Here is a 20,572-nt window from a genome sequence, read left to right as displayed (position 1 = left end):
CTGTGTTCCTCCCACAGGTCCGTGAGGAACTGCGCCTTGTCGGTCTGCCGTTTCGTGACGATGGCGTGTGCCGTCATGGCGATGATCCACATTGTGGCCAGGCGTTTCGCTTTGGGGAAAGGCTTCGCGTCCGGGACAGTGACAGCTGAGACATGTATCGCCCTCTCGTCGTTTCTGTTGATGTGGGCGATCATTTTTCTCGCTGTCGCCCATATTTCCCCGCTCTCTCTGCAGCCAAAACGATGTTCGATGGTGTCGGTCTGGTTGCAGAGCTCGCAGTTTGGGGATTCCCGCATTTTTATGCGTGCCAGTTTTTCGTTTGTCGGCACTGTTTTGTGGATGATTTTATACCACGTGTCCCTGGCGTGCTCAGGAAGTGTCCGTTCCGAGACATTCTTCCAGACCTGTGGCCAGTCATGGTCTGGAAAACTCGTCTCTATTTTGGACTTTCTTGCCTTCCCCCTCAGAGCGCTGTAGATGTTCCTCGCCGTTCTTTGCTGTGGGTTGGCAACGACCGCGGTGATGTAACTCTTGTCGATTGCCATCTGTTTTATGTGCCGCAACTTGAATGGTATGTTCGTAGTGTCTACAGGAGCCTCTTCAGATTCAGGTTTATATTGGTTTATCAGGCTGGACGTTATACTGTTGTTGTTCTGGTTTGCCATTTTCATCGCACGGTGTAGAAGCAGTGCCGCGCATTTTGTCTTAACGTCAGTCAGACCAAGTCCGCCTTCGTCCCTTGACAGGAAACACCCCGGTGTTCCCAGGCGGTCACCCATCCAAGTACTAACCGGGCCCGATGTTGCTTAACTTCGGTGATCGGACGAGAACCGGTGTATTCAACATGGTATGGCCGTTGGCGTCCTTATAATGTAGCCGCACTGCAGAAGAAGCGTTCGGCCCTTCTCCCGACACACGCATTCGCCGTTTTCCGTGGCACATTTGACGCAAGGCACGTCCTTCCACCGCCACGTGGGTGACACGCACAACACAGCTGCTCGTTGCACCGCCTGTCATTCGTTTGGTGCGTGCGGCCTCCGACACCCGCGGGGGGCGCACCTTGTTCTTGTTATCCGGCGCAGGGCCGGGCGTCGGGGGGACTGCGCGGGGTGTGGCAGTGTCCTGCTGGACCGGCGGAGGCTTTCTCACCTGCCTGACACGCGCCGCGCTTCCAGATATTTGCGTAATTTGCGCGGTGCATTCTCGCCTGTCCCCCCTTCCGTCCCGACTTGTCCCGACTGCCGCTCGCTGCCGCTCGGGTCGCGCTCCATATGACCGCACAAGCACGAGAAACATCTGCGAGATGGGCGCGGGCCGAACCGGCGTGTCCGAGACGCCGTGTGCGGCCGTTCGGAGCTACTAGAGTAGAGCAGCGATGCGCTCGAAAGGTGCGAAAACACGGACAGAGGACACAGGAGGTTCAACAAAGCATCCATCTCCTCTAGAGGCGAAAGATAAATTTTTGTTTACAAATTTGCAGATGTGCACTGCTGCAAAACAATATGCCCTGACGTATTTCACAACATTTCTGTCGTTTCATACTGTTTTGTTATTTCCAGAGACTCTGGAAATCTTCCTTGGCACACTCTTCTTCAAACTGAGTGCCCTAATATCGTATCTTTTGTTTATTACAACAGATTTAAGTCATTGTGGAAACATCGTTGTCACATCTGAATAAGAGGGCTGGCAGTGGTGGTGGCGACAAAAAAGCAAAATATGAAGACAGCCAGAGGTCCCAGGCAGTCACCGATCCGAATACTAACGTTGTTGCTTAACTTGGGTGATCGGACGAGAACGGTTCATTTTTTTTTTTTTTTCTTTTTCTTCTTCATTTATTTAGTTAGTTTTCGGAATTTAGCGCTGCTACAAAACAGTAGGCTCTGACGCATTTCAAGAACGCATCTGTCGATTCGAAGTGTTTCGTTATTTCCAACGAGTTCCTAGCACTATTCCTCGGCGCATTCTTACTCAAACTGAGTTCATTACTGTAATTTCGTGTCTTATGTTTAGTGCAGTACTTTAAAATGCTTGTGGAAGCATCTTTGTCACACCTGAAAGTTAGTATGAAAAAGAGGCCTGGCAGGTGTAGCGACGCAAAAATTAAAAAATGAGATAGAGCCAACAGCACCTTTTTTTTTTTTTTTTTTGTAACGTATATAAACTTTTATTTACAATTTTTAACAAATACATATCTTTACATGAAATTGTATATTTTCTCGTTTTCAGTTCTGATTGTTCTTTTAGTAGTCTCTTGGCTGAGTTACAACACTTTTATTCACTGAGTGTCCTTTATTTAAATTTTCCCTTCAATGTTTATGGTTTTTTTATACAAAAAAAGAAACTGCATTACTTTGATTTTATTTTTTTTTTAAATTGAATTTAAATTAATTTTAATTTTTTTTTTTCCGTATGGTATTTGAATACACCTATTTTGGCATGTTCGCTATGTGTTTGCCAAAGGCTAAAGGAGAATATGGGCCAGAACTTCTATGTGCATAAATGGTGAATGGGGAAGTTATTTAGTGTACTGTGTGAGAGTGGACGCAACAGTTCCACGGAAAATTTGGGGCAGAGAAAGTCTAAAGTTAGAATTATTGTAAATCGCAAAGGAGTATGCAACGTTTTGGCACATGATGCGCCGAACTTTATAAATGTATATAACTATATCTATACACACGGATACATCAAAGGAATAAACACAAACAACAACAAAAAAAACATACAAAACAACAAAAAAAAGATTATAGAAGAGAGAGAGAGAGAGAGAGAGGGGGGAAAAAAAAAAAACGTACCTTGAATGGAGATGGCGAGAGAACACATTAATTACATGAAATACACTGTTTGACATTTCGCTGTTACCTTGGAACACGTCTTGTATCCTTTGCACTAAATTAATAACTGATCATTTCCTTTTGCCTGCTTTATTTGGCTATCGGGCACTGGACACTGTATGGCTATGATTGGCACACGTCACTCTCACTTTGGCACTGCTACACGTACCCACTTTCACTCTGCGCGCATTTTCACAACACTTTCTCGATGCACCACTCTTGCCGTCGGGGCTTTGGAGGGATTGGTGGGCGACGTCCTCAGCGACTGGGGTTTGGGTGTTGTGGGAGGGCGTCGGTCACGTCGTGTTGAAGGCGTCTCGGAAGGCGGCGTCCAGCGGGACCTGCAGGAAGTTCTGGAAGGTCTCGCGGTACTTGGAGCGTTGTTTGGCCCTCCTGTGTTCCTCCCACAGGTCCGTGAGGAACTGCGCCTTGTCGGTCTGCCGTTTCGTGACGATGGCGTGTGCCGTCATGGCGATGATCCACATTGTGGCCAGGCGTTTCGCTTTGGGGAAAGGCTTCGCGTCCGGGACAGTGACAGCTGAGACATGTATCGCCCTCTCGTCGTTTCTGTTGATGTGGGCGATCATTTTTCTCGCTGTCGCCCATATTTCCCCGCTCTCTCTGCAGCCAAAACGATGTTCGATGGTGTCGGTCTGGTTGCAGAGCTCGCAGTTTGGGGATTCCCGCATTTTTATGCGTGCCAGTTTTTCGTTTGTCGGCACTGTTTTGTGGATGATTTTATACCACGTGTCCCTGGCGTGCTCAGGAAGTGTCCGTTCCGAGACATTCTTCCAGACCTGTGGCCAGTCATGGTCTGGAAAACTCGTCTCTATTTTGGACTTTCTTGCCTTCCCCCTCAGAGCGCTGTAGATGTTCCTCGCCGTTCTTTGCTGTGGGTTGGCAACGACCGCGGTGATGTAACTCTTGTCGATTGCCATCTGTTTTATGTGCCGCAACTTGAATGGTATGTTCGTAGTGTCTACAGGAGCCTCTTCAGATTCAGGTTTATATTGGTTTATCAGGCTGGACGTTATACTGTTGTTGTTCTGGTTTGCCATTTTCATCGCACGGTGTAGAAGCAGTGCCGCGCATTTTGTCTTAACGTCAGTCAGACCAAGTCCGCCTTCGTCCCTTGACAGGAAACACCCCGGTGTTCCCAGGCGGTCACCCATCCAAGTACTAACCGGGCCCGATGTTGCTTAACTTCGGTGATCGGACGAGAACCGGTGTATTCAACATGGTATGGCCGTTGGCGTCCTTATAATGTAGCCGCACTGCAGAAGAAGCGTTCGGCCCTTCTCCCGACACACGCATTCGCCGTTTTCCGTGGCACATTTGACGCAAGGCACGTCCTTCCACCGCCACGTGGGTGACACGCACAACACAGCTGCTCGTTGCACCGCCTGTCATTCGTTTGGTGCGTGCGGCCTCCGACACCCGCGGGGGGCGCACCTTGTTCTTGTTATCCGGCGCAGGGCCGGGCGTCGGGGGGACTGCGCGGGGTGTGGCAGTGTCCTGCTGGACCGGCGGAGGCTTTCTCACCTGCCTGACACGCGCCGCGCTTCCAGATATTTGCGTAATTTGCGCGGTGCATTCTCGCCTGTCCCCCCTTCCGTCCCGACTTGTCCCGACTTTGCTCGACTGCCGCTCGCTGCCGCTCGGGTCGCGCTCCATATGACCGCACAAGCACGAGAAACATCTGCGAGATGGGCGCGGGCCGAACCGGCGTGTCCGAGACGCCGTGTGCGGCCGTTCGGAGCTACTAGAGTAGAGCAGCGATGCGCTCGAAAGGTGCGAAAACACGGACAGAGGACACAGGAGGTTCAACAAAGCATCCATCTCCTCTAGAGGCGAAAGATAAATTTTTGTTTACAAATTTGCAGATGTGCACTGCTGCAAAACAATATGCCCTGACGTATTTCACAACATTTCTGTCGTTTCATACTGTTTTGTTATTTCCAGAGACTCTGGAAATCTTCCTTGGCACACTCTTCTTCAAACTGAGTGCCCTAATATCGTATCTTTTGTTTATTACAACAGATTTAAGTCATTGTGGAAACATCGTTGTCACATCTGAATAAGAGGGCTGGCAGTGGTGGTGGCGACAAAAAAGCAAAATATGAAGACAGCCAGAGGTCCCAGGCAGTCACCGATCCGAATACTAACGTTGTTGCTTAACTTGGGTGATCGGACGAGAACGGTTCATTTTTTTTTTTTTTTCTTTTTCTTCTTCATTTATTTAGTTAGTTTTCGGAATTTAGCGCTGCTACAAAACAGTAGGCTCTGACGCATTTCAAGAACGCATCTGTCGATTCGAAGTGTTTCGTTATTTCCAACGAGTTCCTAGCACTATTCCTCGGCGCATTCTTACTCAAACTGAGTTCATTACTGTAATTTCGTGTCTTATGTTTAGTGCAGTACTTTAAAATGCTTGTGGAAGCATCTTTGTCACACCTGAAAGTTAGTATGAAAAAGAGGCCTGGCAGGTGTAGCGACGCAAAAATTAAAAAATGAGATAGAGCCAACAGCACCTTTTTTTTTTTTTTTTTTGTAACGTATATAAACTTTTATTTACAATTTTTAACAAATACATATCTTTACATGAAATTGTATATTTTCTCGTTTTCAGTTCTGATTGTTCTTTTAGTAGTCTCTTGGCTGAGTTACAACACTTTTATTCACTGAGTGTCCTTTATTTAAATTTTCCCTTCAATGTTTATGGTTTTTTTATACAAAAAAAGAAACTGCATTACTTTGATTTTATTTTTTTTTTAAATTGAATTTAAATTAATTTTAATTTTTTTTTTTTCCGTATGGTATTTGAATACACCTATTTTGGCATGTTCGCTATGTGTTTGCCAAAGGCTAAAGGAGAATATGGGCCAGAACTTCTATGTGCATAAATGGTGAATGGGGAAGTTATTTAGTGTACTGTGTGAGAGTGGACGCAACAGTTCCACGGAAAATTTGGGGCAGAGAAAGTCTAAAGTTAGAATTATTGTAAATCGCAAAGGAGTATGCAACGTTTTGGCACATGATGCGCCGAACTTTATAAATGTATATAACTATATCTATACACACGGATACATCAAAGGAATAAACACAAACAACAACAAAAAAAACATACAAAACAACAAAAAAAAGATTATAGAAGAGAGAGAGAGAGAGAGAGAGAGAGAGGGGGGAAAAAAAAAAAACGTACCTTGAATGGAGATGGCGAGAGAACACATTAATTACATGAAATACACTGTTTGACATTTCGCTGTTACCTTGGAACACGTCTTGTATCCTTTGCACTAAATTAATAACTGATCATTTCCTTTTGCCTGCTTTATTTGGCTATCGGGCACTGGACACTGTATGGCTATGATTGGCACACGTCACTCTCACTTTGGCACTGCTACACGTACCCACTTTCACTCTGCGCGCATTTTCACAACACTTTCTCGATGCACCACTCTTGCCGTCGGGGCTTTGGAGGGATTGGTGGGCGACGTCCTCAGCGACTGGGGTTTGGGTGTTGTGGGAGGGCGTCGGTCACGTCGTGTTGAAGGCGTCTCGGAAGGCGGCGTCCAGCGGGACCTGCAGGAAGTTCTGGAAGGTCTCGCGGTACTTGGAGCGTTGTTTGGCCCTCCTGTGTTCCTCCCACAGGTCCGTGAGGAACTGCGCCTTGTCGGTCTGCCGTTTCGTGACGATGGCGTGTGCCGTCATGGCGATGATCCACATTGTGGCCAGGCGTTTCGCTTTGGGGAAAGGCTTCGCGTCCGGGACAGTGACAGCTGAGACATGTATCGCCCTCTCGTCGTTTCTGTTGATGTGGGCGATCATTTTTCTCGCTGTCGCCCATATTTCCCCGCTCTCTCTGCAGCCAAAACGATGTTCGATGGTGTCGGTCTGGTTGCAGAGCTCGCAGTTTGGGGATTCCCGCATTTTTATGCGTGCCAGTTTTTCGTTTGTCGGCACTGTTTTGTGGATGATTTTATACCACGTGTCCCTGGCGTGCTCAGGAAGTGTCCGTTCCGAGACATTCTTCCAGACCTGTGGCCAGTCATGGTCTGGAAAACTCGTCTCTATTTTGGACTTTCTTGCCTTCCCCCTCAGAGCGCTGTAGATGTTCCTCGCCGTTCTTTGCTGTGGGTTGGCAACGACCGCGGTGATGTAACTCTTGTCGATTGCCATCTGTTTTATGTGCCGCAACTTGAATGGTATGTTCGTAGTGTCTACAGGAGCCTCTTCAGATTCAGGTTTATATTGGTTTATCAGGCTGGACGTTATACTGTTGTTGTTCTGGTTTGCCATTTTCATCGCACGGTGTAGAAGCAGTGCCGCGCATTTTGTCTTAACGTCAGTCAGACCAAGTCCGCCTTCGTCCCTTGACAGGAAACACCCCGGTGTTCCCAGGCGGTCACCCATCCAAGTACTAACCGGGCCCGATGTTGCTTAACTTCGGTGATCGGACGAGAACCGGTGTATTCAACATGGTATGGCCGTTGGCGTCCTTATAATGTAGCCGCACTGCAGAAGAAGCGTTCGGCCCTTCTCCCGACACACGCATTCGCCGTTTTCCGTGGCACATTTGACGCAAGGCACGTCCTTCCACCGCCACGTGGGTGACACGCACAACACAGCTGCTCGTTGCACCGCCTGTCATTCGTTTGGTGCGTGCGGCCTCCGACACCCGCGGGGGGCGCACCTTGTTCTTGTTATCCGGCGCAGGGCCGGGCGTCGGGGGGACTGCGCGGGGTGTGGCAGTGTCCTGCTGGACCGGCGGAGGCTTTCTCACCTGCCTGACACGCGCCGCGCTTCCAGATATTTGCGTAATTTGCGCGGTGCATTCTCGCCTGTCCCCCCTTCCGTCCCGACTTGTCCCGACTTTGCTCGACTGCCGCTCGCTGCCGCTCGGGTCGCGCTCCATATGACCGCACAAGCACGAGAAACATCTGCGAGATGGGCGCGGGCCGAACCGGCGTGTCCGAGACGCCGTGTGCGGCCGTTCGGAGCTACTAGAGTAGAGCAGCGATGCGCTCGAAAGGTGCGAAAACACGGACAGAGGACACAGGAGGTTCAACAAAGCATCCATCTCCTCTAGAGGCGAAAGATAAATTTTTGTTTACAAATTTGCAGATGTGCACTGCTGCAAAACAATATGCCCTGACGTATTTCACAACATTTCTGTCGTTTCATACTGTTTTGTTATTTCCAGAGACTCTGGAAATCTTCCTTGGCACACTCTTCTTCAAACTGAGTGCCCTAATATCGTATCTTTTGTTTATTACAACAGATTTAAGTCATTGTGGAAACATCGTTGTCACATCTGAATAAGAGGGCTGGCAGTGGTGGTGGCGACAAAAAAGCAAAATATGAAGACAGCCAGAGGTCCCAGGCAGTCACCGATCCGAATACTAACGTTGTTGCTTAACTTGGGTGATCGGACGAGAACGGTTCATTTTTTTTTTTTTTTCTTTTTCTTCTTCATTTATTTAGTTAGTTTTCGGAATTTAGCGCTGCTACAAAACAGTAGGCTCTGACGCATTTCAAGAACGCATCTGTCGATTCGAAGTGTTTCGTTATTTCCAACGAGTTCCTAGCACTATTCCTCGGCGCATTCTTACTCAAACTGAGTTCATTACTGTAATTTCGTGTCTTATGTTTAGTGCAGTACTTTAAAATGCTTGTGGAAGCATCTTTGTCACACCTGAAAGTTAGTATGAAAAAGAGGCCTGGCAGGTGTAGCGACGCAAAAATTAAAAAATGAGATAGAGCCAACAGCACCTTTTTTTTTTTTTTTTTTTGTAACGTATATAAACTTTTATTTACAATTTTTAACAAATACATATCTTTACATGAAATTGTATATTTTCTCGTTTTCAGTTCTGATTGTTCTTTTAGTAGTCTCTTGGCTGAGTTACAACACTTTTATTCACTGAGTGTCCTTTATTTAAATTTTCCCTTCAATGTTTATGGTTTTTTTATACAAAAAAAGAAACTGCATTACTTTGATTTTATTTTTTTTTTAAATTGAATTTAAATTAATTTTAATTTTTTTTTTTTCCGTATGGTATTTGAATACACCTATTTTGGCATGTTCGCTATGTGTTTGCCAAAGGCTAAAGGAGAATATGGGCCAGAACTTCTATGTGCATAAATGGTGAATGGGGAAGTTATTTAGTGTACTGTGTGAGAGTGGACGCAACAGTTCCACGGAAAATTTGGGGCAGAGAAAGTCTAAAGTTAGAATTATTGTAAATCGCAAAGGAGTATGCAACGTTTTGGCACATGATGCGCCGAACTTTATAAATGTATATAACTATATCTATACACACGGATACATCAAAGGAATAAACACAAACAACAACAAAAAAAACATACAAAACAACAAAAAAAAGATTATAGAAGAGAGAGAGAGAGAGAGAGAGAGAGAGGGGGGAAAAAAAAAAAACGTACCTTGAATGGAGATGGCGAGAGAACACATTAATTACATGAAATACACTGTTTGACATTTCGCTGTTACCTTGGAACACGTCTTGTATCCTTTGCACTAAATTAATAACTGATCATTTCCTTTTGCCTGCTTTATTTGGCTATCGGGCACTGGACACTGTATGGCTATGATTGGCACACGTCACTCTCACTTTGGCACTGCTACACGTACCCACTTTCACTCTGCGCGCATTTTCACAACACTTTCTCGATGCACCACTCTTGCCGTCGGGGCTTTGGAGGGATTGGTGGGCGACGTCCTCAGCGACTGGGGTTTGGGTGTTGTGGGAGGGCGTCGGTCACGTCGTGTTGAAGGCGTCTCGGAAGGCGGCGTCCAGCGGGACCTGCAGGAAGTTCTGGAAGGTCTCGCGGTACTTGGAGCGTTGTTTGGCCCTCCTGTGTTCCTCCCACAGGTCCGTGAGGAACTGCGCCTTGTCGGTCTGCCGTTTCGTGACGATGGCGTGTGCCGTCATGGCGATGATCCACATTGTGGCCAGGCGTTTCGCTTTGGGGAAAGGCTTCGCGTCCGGGACAGTGACAGCTGAGACATGTATCGCCCTCTCGTCGTTTCTGTTGATGTGGGCGATCATTTTTCTCGCTGTCGCCCATATTTCCCCGCTCTCTCTGCAGCCAAAACGATGTTCGATGGTGTCGGTCTGGTTGCAGAGCTCGCAGTTTGGGGATTCCCGCATTTTTATGCGTGCCAGTTTTTCGTTTGTCGGCACTGTTTTGTGGATGATTTTATACCACGTGTCCCTGGCGTGCTCAGGAAGTGTCCGTTCCGAGACATTCTTCCAGACCTGTGGCCAGTCATGGTCTGGAAAACTCGTCTCTATTTTGGACTTTCTTGCCTTCCCCCTCAGAGCGCTGTAGATGTTCCTCGCCGTTCTTTGCTGTGGGTTGGCAACGACCGCGGTGATGTAACTCTTGTCGATTGCCATCTGTTTTATGTGCCGCAACTTGAATGGTATGTTCGTAGTGTCTACAGGAGCCTCTTCAGATTCAGGTTTATATTGGTTTATCAGGCTGGACGTTATACTGTTGTTGTTCTGGTTTGCCATTTTCATCGCACGGTGTAGAAGCAGTGCCGCGCATTTTGTCTTAACGTCAGTCAGACCAAGTCCGCCTTCGTCCCTTGACAGGAAACACCCCGGTGTTCCCAGGCGGTCACCCATCCAAGTACTAACCGGGCCCGATGTTGCTTAACTTCGGTGATCGGACGAGAACCGGTGTATTCAACATGGTATGGCCGTTGGCGTCCTTATAATGTAGCCGCACTGCAGAAGAAGCGTTCGGCCCTTCTCCCGACACACGCATTCGCCGTTTTCCGTGGCACATTTGACGCAAGGCACGTCCTTCCACCGCCACGTGGGTGACACGCACAACACAGCTGCTCGTTGCACCGCCTGTCATTCGTTTGGTGCGTGCGGCCTCCGACACCCGCGGGGGGCGCACCTTGTTCTTGTTATCCGGCGCAGGGCCGGGCGTCGGGGGGACTGCGCGGGGTGTGGCAGTGTCCTGCTGGACCGGCGGAGGCTTTCTCACCTGCCTGACACGCGCCGCGCTTCCAGATATTTGCGTAATTTGCGCGGTGCATTCTCGCCTGTCCCCCCTTCCGTCCCGACTTGTCCCGACTTTGCTCGACTGCCGCTCGCTGCCGCTCGGGTCGCGCTCCATATGACCGCACAAGCACGAGAAACATCTGCGAGATGGGCGCGGGCCGAACCGGCGTGTCCGAGACGCCGTGTGCGGCCGTTCGGAGCTACTAGAGTAGAGCAGCGATGCGCTCGAAAGGTGCGAAAACACGGACAGAGGACACAGGAGGTTCAACAAAGCATCCATCTCCTCTAGAGGCGAAAGATAAATTTTTGTTTACAAATTTGCAGATGTGCACTGCTGCAAAACAATATGCCCTGACGTATTTCACAACATTTCTGTCGTTTCATACTGTTTTGTTATTTCCAGAGACTCTGGAAATCTTCCTTGGCACACTCTTCTTCAAACTGAGTGCCCTAATATCGTATCTTTTGTTTATTACAACAGATTTAAGTCATTGTGGAAACATCGTTGTCACATCTGAATAAGAGGGCTGGCAGTGGTGGTGGCGACAAAAAAGCAAAATATGAAGACAGCCAGAGGTCCCAGGCAGTCACCGATCCGAATACTAACGTTGTTGCTTAACTTGGGTGATCGGACGAGAACGGTTCATTTTTTTTTTTTTTTTCTTTTTCTTCTTCATTTATTTAGTTAGTTTTCGGAATTTAGCGCTGCTACAAAACAGTAGGCTCTGACGCATTTCAAGAACGCATCTGTCGATTCGAAGTGTTTCGTTATTTCCAACGAGTTCCTAGCACTATTCCTCGGCGCATTCTTACTCAAACTGAGTTCATTACTGTAATTTCGTGTCTTATGTTTAGTGCAGTACTTTAAAATGCTTGTGGAAGCATCTTTGTCACACCTGAAAGTTAGTATGAAAAAGAGGCCTGGCAGGTGTAGCGACGCAAAAATTAAAAAATGAGATAGAGCCAACAGCACCTTTTTTTTTTTTTTTTTGTAACGTATATAAACTTTTATTTACAATTTTTAACAAATACATATCTTTACATGAAATTGTATATTTTCTCGTTTTCAGTTCTGATTGTTCTTTTAGTAGTCTCTTGGCTGAGTTACAACACTTTTATTCACTGAGTGTCCTTTATTTAAATTTTCCCTTCAATGTTTATGGTTTTTTTATACAAAAAAAGAAACTGCATTACTTTGATTTTATTTTTTTTTTAAATTGAATTTAAATTAATTTTAATTTTTTTTTTTTTCCGTATGGTATTTGAATACACCTATTTTGGCATGTTCGCTATGTGTTTGCCAAAGGCTAAAGGAGAATATGGGCCAGAACTTCTATGTGCATAAATGGTGAATGGGGAAGTTATTTAGTGTACTGTGTGAGAGTGGACGCAACAGTTCCACGGAAAATTTGGGGCAGAGAAAGTCTAAAGTTAGAATTATTGTAAATCGCAAAGGAGTATGCAACGTTTTGGCACATGATGCGCCGAACTTTATAAATGTATATAACTATATCTATACACACGGATACATCAAAGGAATAAACACAAACAACAACAAAAAAAACATACAAAACAACAAAAAAAAGATTATAGAAGAGAGAGAGAGAGAGAGAGAGAGAGAGGGGGGAAAAAAAAAAAACGTACCTTGAATGGAGATGGCGAGAGAACACATTAATTACATGAAATACACTGTTTGACATTTCGCTGTTACCTTGGAACACGTCTTGTATCCTTTGCACTAAATTAATAACTGATCATTTCCTTTTGCCTGCTTTATTTGGCTATCGGGCACTGGACACTGTATGGCTATGATTGGCACACGTCACTCTCACTTTGGCACTGCTACACGTACCCACTTTCACTCTGCGCGCATTTTCACAACACTTTCTCGATGCACCACTCTTGCCGTCGGGGCTTTGGAGGGATTGGTGGGCGACGTCCTCAGCGACTGGGGTTTGGGTGTTGTGGGAGGGCGTCGGTCACGTCGTGTTGAAGGCGTCTCGGAAGGCGGCGTCCAGCGGGACCTGCAGGAAGTTCTGGAAGGTCTCGCGGTACTTGGAGCGTTGTTTGGCCCTCCTGTGTTCCTCCCACAGGTCCGTGAGGAACTGCGCCTTGTCGGTCTGCCGTTTCGTGACGATGGCGTGTGCCGTCATGGCGATGATCCACATTGTGGCCAGGCGTTTCGCTTTGGGGAAAGGCTTCGCGTCCGGGACAGTGACAGCTGAGACATGTATCGCCCTCTCGTCGTTTCTGTTGATGTGGGCGATCATTTTTCTCGCTGTCGCCCATATTTCCCCGCTCTCTCTGCAGCCAAAACGATGTTCGATGGTGTCGGTCTGGTTGCAGAGCTCGCAGTTTGGGGATTCCCGCATTTTTATGCGTGCCAGTTTTTCGTTTGTCGGCACTGTTTTGTGGATGATTTTATACCACGTGTCCCTGGCGTGCTCAGGAAGTGTCCGTTCCGAGACATTCTTCCAGACCTGTGGCCAGTCATGGTCTGGAAAACTCGTCTCTATTTTGGACTTTCTTGCCTTCCCCCTCAGAGCGCTGTAGATGTTCCTCGCCGTTCTTTGCTGTGGGTTGGCAACGACCGCGGTGATGTAACTCTTGTCGATTGCCATCTGTTTTATGTGCCGCAACTTGAATGGTATGTTCGTAGTGTCTACAGGAGCCTCTTCAGATTCAGGTTTATATTGGTTTATCAGGCTGGACGTTATACTGTTGTTGTTCTGGTTTGCCATTTTCATCGCACGGTGTAGAAGCAGTGCCGCGCATTTTGTCTTAACGTCAGTCAGACCAAGTCCGCCTTCGTCCCTTGACAGGAAACACCCCGGTGTTCCCAGGCGGTCACCCATCCAAGTACTAACCGGGCCCGATGTTGCTTAACTTCGGTGATCGGACGAGAACCGGTGTATTCAACATGGTATGGCCGTTGGCGTCCTTATAATGTAGCCGCACTGCAGAAGAAGCGTTCGGCCCTTCTCCCGACACACGCATTCGCCGTTTTCCGTGGCACATTTGACGCAAGGCACGTCCTTCCACCGCCACGTGGGTGACACGCACAACACAGCTGCTCGTTGCACCGCCTGTCATTCGTTTGGTGCGTGCGGCCTCCGACACCCGCGGGGGGCGCACCTTGTTCTTGTTATCCGGCGCAGGGCCGGGCGTCGGGGGGACTGCGCGGGGTGTGGCAGTGTCCTGCTGGACCGGCGGAGGCTTTCTCACCTGCCTGACACGCGCCGCGCTTCCAGATATTTGCGTAATTTGCGCGGTGCATTCTCGCCTGTCCCCCCTTCCGTCCCGACTTGTCCCGACTTTGCTCGACTGCCGCTCGCTGCCGCTCGGGTCGCGCTCCATATGACCGCACAAGCACGAGAAACATCTGCGAGATGGGCGCGGGCCGAACCGGCGTGTCCGAGACGCCGTGTGCGGCCGTTCGGAGCTACTAGAGTAGAGCAGCGATGCGCTCGAAAGGTGCGAAAACACGGACAGAGGACACAGGAGGTTCAACAAAGCATCCATCTCCTCTAGAGGCGAAAGATAAATTTTTGTTTACAAATTTGCAGATGTGCACTGCTGCAAAACAATATGCCCTGACGTATTTCACAACATTTCTGTCGTTTCATACTGTTTTGTTATTTCCAGAGACTCTGGAAATCTTCCTTGGCACACTCTTCTTCAAACTGAGTGCCCTAATATCGTATCTTTTGTTTATTACAACAGATTTAAGTCATTGTGGAAACATCGTTGTCACATCTGAATAAGAGGGCTGGCAGTGGTGGTGGCGACAAAAAAGCAAAATATGAAGACAGCCAGAGGTCCCAGGCAGTCACCGATCCGAATACTAACGTTGTTGCTTAACTTGGGTGATCGGACGAGAACGGTTCATTTTTTTTTTTTTTTTCTTTTTCTTCTTCATTTATTTAGTTAGTTTTCGGAATTTAGCGCTGCTACAAAACAGTAGGCTCTGACGCATTTCAAGAACGCATCTGTCGATTCGAAGTGTTTCGTTATTTCCAACGAGTTCCTAGCACTATTCCTCGGCGCATTCTTACTCAAACTGAGTTCATTACTGTAATTTCGTGTCTTATGTTTAGTGCAGTACTTTAAAATGCTTGTGGAAGCATCTTTGTCACACCTGAAAGTTAGTATGAAAAAGAGGCCTGGCAGGTGTAGCGACGCAAAAATTAAAAAATGAGATAGAGCCAACAGCACCTTTTTTTTTTTTTTTTTGTAACGTATATAAACTTTTATTTACAATTTTTAACAAATACATATCTTTACATGAAATTGTATATTTTCTCGTTTTCAGTTCTGATTGTTCTTTTAGTAGTCTCTTGGCTGAGTTACAACACTTTTATTCACTGAGTGTCCTTTATTTAAATTTTCCCTTCAATGTTTATGGTTTTTTTATACAAAAAAAGAAACTGCATTACTTTGATTTTATTTTTTTTTTAAATTGAATTTAAATTAATTTTAATTTTTTTTTTTTTCCGTATGGTATTTGAATACACCTATTTTGGCATGTTCGCTATGTGTTTGCCAAAGGCTAAAGGAGAATATGGGCCAGAACTTCTATGTGCATAAATGGTGAATGGGGAAGTTATTTAGTGTACTGTGTGAGAGTGGACGCAACAGTTCCACGGAAAATTTGGGGCAGAGAAAGTCTAAAGTTAGAATTATTGTAAATCGCAAAGGAGTATGCAACGTTTTGGCACATGATGCGCCGAACTTTATAAATGTATATAACTATATCTATACACACGGATACATCAAAGGAATAAACACAAACAACAACAAAAAAAACATACAAAACAACAAAAAAAAGATTATAGAAGAGAGAGAGAGAGAGAGAGAGAGAGAGGGGGGAAAAAAAAAAAACGTACCTTGAATGGAGATGGCGAGAGAACACATTAATTACATGAAATACACTGTTTGACATTTCGCTGTTACCTTGGAACACGTCTTGTATCCTTTGCACTAAATTAATAACTGATCATTTCCTTTTGCCTGCTTTATTTGGCTATCGGGCACTGGACACTGTATGGCTATGATTGGCACACGTCACTCTCACTTTGGCACTGCTACACGTACCCACTTTCACTCTGCGCGCATTTTCACAACACTTTCTCGATGCACCACTCTTGCCGTCGGGGCTTTGGAGGGATTGGTGGGCGACGTCCTCAGCGACTGGGGTTTGGGTGTTGTGGGAGGGCGTCGGTCACGTCGTGTTGAAGGCGTCTCGGAAGGCGGCGTCCAGCGGGACCTGCAGGAAGTTCTGGAAGGTCTCGCGGTACTTGGAGCGTTGTTTGGCCCTCCTGTGTTCCTCCCACAGGTCCGTGAGGAACTGCGCCTTGTCGGTCTGCCGTTTCGTGACGATGGCGTGTGCCGTCATGGCGATGATCCACATTGTGGCCAGGCGTTTCGCTTTGGGGAAAGGCTTCGCGTCCGGGACAGTGACAGCTGAGACATGTATCGCCCTCTCGTCGTTTCTGTTGATGTGGGCGATCATTTTTCTCGCTGTCGCCCATATTTCCCCGCTCTCTCTGCAGCCAAAACGATGTTCGATGGTGTCGGTCTGGTTGCAGAGCTCGCAGTTTGGGGATTCCCGCATTTTTATGCGTGCCAGTTTTTCGTTTGTCGGCACTGTTTTGTGGATGATTTTATACCACGTGTCCCTGGCGTGCTCAGGAAGTGTCCGTTCCGAGACATTCTTCCAGACCTGTGGCCAGTCATGGTCTGGAAAACTCGTCTCTATTTTGGACTTTCTTGCCTTCCCCCTCAGAGCGCTGTAGATGTTCCTCGCCGTTCTTTGCTGTGGGTTGGCAACGACCGCGGTGATGTAACTCTTGTCGATTGCCATCTGTTTTATGTGCCGCAACTTGAATGGTATGTTCGTAGTGTCTACAGGAGCCTCTTCAGATTCAGGTTTATATTGGTTTATCAGGCTGGACGTTATACTGTTGTTGTTCTGGTTTGCCATTTTCATCGCACGGTGTAGAAGCAGTGCCGCGCATTTTGTCTTAACGTCAGTCAGACCAAGTCCGCCTTCGTCCCTTGACAGGAAACACCCCGGTGTTCCCAGGCGGTCACCCATCCAAGTACTAACCGGGCCCGATGTTGCTTAACTTCGGTGATCGGACGAGAACCGGTGTATTCAACATGGTATGGCCGTTGGCGTCCTTATAATGTAGCCGCACTGCAGAAGAAGCGTTCGGCCCTTCTCCCGACACACGCATTCGCCGTTTTCCGTGGCACATTTGACGCAAGGCACGTCCTTCCACCGCCACGTGGGTGACACGCACAACACAGCTGCTCGTTGCACCGCCTGTCATTCGTTTGGTGCGTGCGGCCTCCGACACCCGCGGGGGGCGCACCTTGTTCTTGTTATCCGGCGCAGGGCCGGGCGTCGGGGGGACTGCGCGGGGTGTGGCAGTGTCCTGCTGGACCGGCGGAGGCTTTCTCACCTGCCTGACACGCGCCGCGCTTCCAGATATTTGCGTAATTTGCGCGGTGCATTCTCGCCTGTCCCCCCTTCCGTCCCGACTTGTCCCGACTTTGCTCGACTGCCGCTCGCTGCCGCTCGGGTCGCGCTCCATATGACCGCACAAGCACGAGAAACATCTGCGAGATGGGCGCGGGCCGAACCGGCGTGTCCGAGACGCCGTGTGCGGCCGTTCGGAGCTACTAGAGTAGAGCAGCGATGCGCTCGAAAGGTGCGAAAACACGGACAGAGGACACAGGAGGTTCAACAAAGCATCCATCTCCTCTAGAGGCGAAAGATAAATTTTTGTTTACAAATTTGCAGATGTGCACTGCTGCAAAACAATATGCCCTGACGTATTTCACAACATTTCTGTCGTTTCATACTGTTTTGTTATTTCCAGAGACTCTGGAAATCTTCCTTGGCACACTCTTCTTCAAACTGAGTGCCCTAATATCGTATCTTTTGTTTATTACAACAGATTTAAGTCATTGTGGAAACATCGTTGTCACATCTGAATAAGAGGGCTGGCAGTGGTGGTGGCGACAAAAAAGCAAAATATGAAGACAGCCAGAGGTCCCAGGCAGTCACCGATCCGAATACTAACGTTGTTGCTTAACTTGGGTGATCGGACGAGAACGGTTCATTTTTTTTTTTTTTTTCTTTTTCTTCTTCATTTATTTAGTTAGTTTTCGGAATTTAGCGCTGCTACAAAACAGTAGGCTCTGACGCATTTCAAGAACGCATCTGTCGATTCGAAGTGTTTCGTTATTTCCAACGAGTTCCTAGCACTATTCCTCGGCGCATTCTTACTCAAACTGAGTTCATTACTGTAATTTCGTGTCTTATGTTTAGTGCAGTACTTTAAAATGCTTGTGGAAGCATCTTTGTCACACCTGAAAGTTAGTATGAAAAAGAGGCCTGGCAGGTGTAGCGACGCAAAAATTAAAAAATGAGATAGAGCCAACAGCACCTTTTTTTTTTTTTTTTTGTAACGTATATAAACTTTTATTTACAATTTTTAACAAATACATATCTTTACATGAAATTGTATATTTTCTCGTTTTCAGTTCTGATTGTTCTTTTAGTAGTCTCTTGGCTGAGTTACAACACTTTTATTCACTGAGTGTCCTTTATTTAAATTTTCCCTTCAATGTTTATGGTTTTTTTATACAAAAAAAGAAACTGCATTACTTTGATTTTATTTTTTTTTTAAATTGAATTTAAATTAATTTTAATTTTTTTTTTTTTCCGTATGGTATTTGAATACACCTATTTTGGCATGTTCGCTATGTGTTTGCCAAAGGCTAAAGGAGAATATGGGCCAGAACTTCTATGTGCATAAATGGTGAATGGGGAAGTTATTTAGTGTACTGTGTGAGAGTGGACGCAACAGTTCCACGGAAAATTTGGGGCAGAGAAAGTCTAAAGTTAGAATTATTGTAAATCGCAAAGGAGTATGCAACGTTTTGGCACATGATGCGCCGAACTTTATAAATGTATATAACTATATCTATACACACGGATACATCAAAGGAATAAACACAAACAACAACAAAAAAAACATACAAAACAACAAAAAAAAGATTATAGAAGAGAGAGAGAGAGAGAGAGAGAGAGAGGGGGGAAAAAAAAAAAACGTACCTTGAATGGAGATGGCGAGAGAACACATTAATTACATGAAATACACTGTTTGACATTTCGCTGTTACCTTGGAACACGTCTTGTATCCTTTGCACTAAATTAATAACTGATCATTTCCTTTTGCCTGCTTTATTTGGCTATCGGGCACTGGACACTGTATGGCTATGATTGGCACACGTCACTCTCACTTTGGCACTGCTACACGTACCCACTTTCACTCTGCGCGCATTTTCACAACACTTTCTCGATGCACCACTCTTGCCGTCGGGGCTTTGGAGGGATTGGTGGGCGACGTCCTCAGCGACTGGGGTTTGGGTGTTGTGGGAGGGCGTCGGTCACGTCGTGTTGAAGGCGTCTCGGAAGGCGGCGTCCAGCGGGACCTGCAGGAAGTTCTGGAAGGTCTCGCGGTACTTGGAGCGTTGTTTGGCCCTCCTGTGTTCCTCCCACAGGTCCGTGAGGAACTGCGCCTTGTCGGTCTGCCGTTTCGTGACGATGGCGTGTGCCGTCATGGCGATGATCCACATTGTGGCCAGGCGTTTCGCTTTGGGGAAAGGCTTCGCGTCCGGGACAGTGACAGCTGAGACATGTATCGCCCTCTCGTCGTTTCTGTTGATGTGGGCGATCATTTTTCTCGCTGTCGCCCATATTTCCCCGCTCTCTCTGCAGCCAAAACGATGTTCGATGGTGTCGGTCTGGTTGCAGAGCTCGCAGTTTGGGGATTCCCGCATTTTTATGCGTGCCAGTTTTTCGTTTGTCGGCACTGTTTTGTGGATGATTTTATACCACGTGTCCCTGGCGTGCTCAGGAAGTGTCCGTTCCGAGACATTCTTCCAGACCTGTGGCCAGTCATGGTCTGGAAAACTCGTCTCTATTTTGGACTTTCTTGCCTTCCCCCTCAGAGCGCTGTAGATGTTCCTCGCCGTTCTTTGCTGTGGGTTGGCAACGACCGCGGTGATGTAACTCTTGTCGATTGCCATCTGTTTTATGTGCCGCAACTTGAATGGTATGTTCGTAGTGTCTACAGGAGCCTCTTCAGATTCAGGTTTATATTGGTTTATCAGGCTGGACGTTATACTGTTGTTGTTCTGGTTTGCCATTTTCATCGCACGGTGTAGAAGCAGTGCCGCGCATTTTGTCTTAACGTCAGTCAGACCAAGTCCGCCTTCGTCCCTTGACAGGAAACACCCCGGTGTTCCCAGGCGGTCACCCATCCAAGTACTAACCGGGCCCGATGTTGCTTAACTTCGGTGATCGGACGAGAACCGGTGTATTCAACATGGTATGGCCGTTGGCGTCCTTATAATGTAGCCGCACTGCAGAAGAAGCGTTCGGCCCTTCTCCCGACACACGCATTCGCCGTTTTCCGTGGCACATTTGACGCAAGGCACGTCCTTCCACCGCCACGTGGGTGACACGCACAACACAGCTGCTCGTTGCACCGCCTGTCATTCGTTTGGTGCGTGCGGCCTCCGACACCCGCGGGGGGCGCACCTTGTTCTTGTTATCCGGCGCAGGGCCGGGCGTCGGGGGGACTGCGCGGGGTGTGGCAGTGTCCTGCTGGACCGGCGGAG

At 47.3% G+C, this 20,572-nt stretch overlaps 7 pseudogenes; all 7 read right to left on the bottom strand.

The window, feature by feature from the left end:
* Positions 1-744: 744 nt before the first annotated feature.
* Positions 745-861, bottom strand: LOC124607639 (annotated as a pseudogene).
* A 3,107-nt stretch (positions 862-3,968) lies between these two features.
* On the bottom strand, positions 3,969-4,085 carry LOC124607628 (annotated as a pseudogene).
* Positions 4,086-7,209: 3,124 nt separating this feature from the next.
* LOC124607616 lies at positions 7,210-7,326 on the bottom strand (annotated as a pseudogene).
* A 3,125-nt stretch (positions 7,327-10,451) lies between these two features.
* LOC124607605 lies at positions 10,452-10,568 on the bottom strand (annotated as a pseudogene).
* Positions 10,569-13,693: 3,125 nt separating this feature from the next.
* On the bottom strand, positions 13,694-13,810 carry LOC124607578 (annotated as a pseudogene).
* Positions 13,811-16,935: 3,125 nt separating this feature from the next.
* On the bottom strand, positions 16,936-17,052 carry LOC124608925 (annotated as a pseudogene).
* A 3,125-nt stretch (positions 17,053-20,177) lies between these two features.
* On the bottom strand, positions 20,178-20,294 carry LOC124608876 (annotated as a pseudogene).
* Positions 20,295-20,572: the final 278 nt, after the last annotated feature.

This window comes from Schistocerca americana, chromosome 3 (genome assembly GCF_021461395.2).
Source record: "Schistocerca americana isolate TAMUIC-IGC-003095 chromosome 3, iqSchAmer2.1, whole genome shotgun sequence".
Classification (NCBI taxonomy): Eukaryota; Metazoa; Arthropoda; class Insecta; order Orthoptera; family Acrididae; genus Schistocerca; species Schistocerca americana.
Note: the sequence above shows the minus strand (reverse complement) of the source record. Positions and strands in the feature narration are given on the sequence as shown.